This window comes from Arachis hypogaea, chromosome 18, assembly GCF_003086295.3.
Source record: "Arachis hypogaea cultivar Tifrunner chromosome 18, arahy.Tifrunner.gnm2.J5K5, whole genome shotgun sequence".
NCBI classification, from domain to species: domain Eukaryota; kingdom Viridiplantae; phylum Streptophyta; class Magnoliopsida; order Fabales; family Fabaceae; genus Arachis; species Arachis hypogaea.
The window spans coordinates 135005060-135007432 of record NC_092053.1 but is presented as its reverse complement, the minus strand read 5'-3'; the positions used below and the strand labels follow the sequence as shown (position 1 = coordinate 135007432).

At 32.4% G+C, this 2373-nt stretch overlaps 1 long non-coding RNA gene across 1 annotated transcript; it reads right to left on the bottom strand.

Annotated features, from left to right (window-relative positions):
• Positions 1-688: 688 nt before the first annotated feature.
• Positions 689-1747, bottom strand: LOC140181690 (uncharacterized). Its single transcript, XR_011876756.1, has 3 exons — positions 1656-1747; positions 987-1181; positions 689-891 (listed from the first exon to the last, which is right to left on the bottom strand). It is a non-coding gene; the product is annotated as an uncharacterized lncRNA (long non-coding RNA).
• Positions 1748-2373: the final 626 nt, after the last annotated feature.

The window sequence follows — 2373 nt, the reverse complement described above, 5'->3', positions numbered from 1 at the left end:
CTCTAATGCATACTCTCACAGATCAAAACATGAGCAAAAGTAATTCCAAATCTTATTCACTATGTCTAACCAAAGCTTTGAAATGGAGAGTAACGGTAGTATTCAACCTGATTATCAATATTTGTTATTTTTCACACTTTTTTTATCATAAAAACTTTAACCTAATACCCTCTTCTGCTGGAATGTCTTTCAAACATAGCATAATACACAAAGCAAACCATATAATTTCAAAAAGGATAAAAATAAAATACAAATCCTTATAACATATAGCTCATATGAGCCTTAACCATTCAATGAAAAAATAACCTAAAGAACAATAGTCAATCAATCAATGATGAAGATGACAAATAGAAGTAAAAATGCAAACATAAAAATATTTATCAATAGGTGCTAGGGCGATACAATGCTTTGATATGGAATTTTCAATAACTTGATTTTTTTATAGACAAATAATAATAAAAGAAAACTACAAACTTCAAGCTTCAGCTAGATGAGAAAAATTTTATGTATCTTCATGACAGGTTTTAGCAAATGACGAAAAACTTGAAGATAGCATTCATCCCCTATGAGTTCATAAAACAATCTGATAATTAATAACAGAGGATAACACATAATAGACATAAGTGTTTTTTTTTATCTCACATCAAGCTTGAAAATCATGTCTATATAAGTCATATAGTACTTACCTGACAATTGTGCAAGGGTTGAAAGCATGCTATTACTCTAACAACAATTGTTGATCTGCCTTCAATTCCATTCGCATGTTTTAATGCACCCCAAAAGATATGCCACAATAGAGTATGGCAATGAAGGCACTAAACTAATAACTACAAAATAAAAAATAAACTAATGTGAGAATGGGTATGGCAGTGTTAATGGAACCTATCCTACCTGCGAAAACAAAGAATAATATGAGTTAGTTACTTTGTTATTTATGAAATGAAATTGTCTCAATTTGAGGATTCATTCATATCCATCATATATACCTTATTTGAGGCACAACTGAACCAAGCACCATCAGCAGAACCACCATGCCAGAGAAGGCTTTGCAAGGAAGAATGTGAACCTGAACCACCACTTTCTTTCTCCAATTCCTCCCTTCTCTTTCAATTATTACATTCAGGACTGCCATCATGGTTTCTTCACCTCCTTGCTTCTGTGGTGATATTATTTTCTTTTTTCTGAGGTTATGATAATGATAAAGATATGAAAAGATCACATAAACAGTTAAAATCAAAATATTTACCAAATTTCATTATCAAAACTCAAAAAGGAGATACCGAACCGTGTATCATAAACAGTAGAAGTTACCAAATCTTAGTCAATAATGTATTGGAAAAATAAGATTATAGAGAGGTGATATGAAATGAAAATCAAGATTTTAAAATATGGTTAAAAAACATATTTAAAAATATAATAGTAATGTCACTCTTAAATTAAAAGAATATAAAACCACTATTAAAAAAAATTAAAATAAAAAATAAACGTAATAACAAATCAATCAAATGCTGACTTCAAAAAGAAAGGAAGAAGACCGAAACAAAAGGGATTGCAAGAAAGAAAGCAGTAGAGTAAGGGGTGCACAAAAGTGTACATATTCACTTGTTATGAAGAAAGAAAGCTGTAGTGTCAGGGATTGCAAGAAGTTAGAGTACCACAAATCTAAATGAAAGATTGGAGATCCCATAAATCTGGCTGTTGCAAGAAAATGTCTCTGGAAATCAAGCAGAGCTGTTGGATCTTGGACTCCGAAAGCTAAACCTTCTTGCCGGGGTTGCCCACGAATTTTCAGTAGCCAATTTGATTTTGCCTTCACGTACTCTGCTCCATTAATGGAGTGATGAAAAGAAAAAAATTGAAAAATATGATCTATGAGGATGATGAAAATGAATATATACTCTGAAAATACAAAGCCAGGACATCAAAAACTAAAGGAAAAATGATTAGTTCATGCTGCATTACTTAACAATCTCATTTGGTTTGTATATTGGATGCAAATTGAAGATAAGAGGGAAAGAGATTAAGACCTTTTGGCGAATTGCAAATAGAATCCCGGCAACAACAATGAGGTTATGGATTTACTGCATCAAAAGCTCCACACCAGGCAAAGACGCCTCTGCACAACAACAACATCATCATTTCAATTCTTACCAAAATTAGAACATATACATCAGATCAAATAATAAGGAACACACATAGCTCATCATCACAAACCATTATGAATCTGTGACTGAACAAAGAGGAGTATGAGTAGGCATATCAAAATTAAAAATCGTATACGTTCATTTGAAGAAGACGACTACTTACATAAGCAGAGAATACAGCATCATCGCACCAAGACCGTTGATGGACGCTTCTGGTGCTGCAACTATG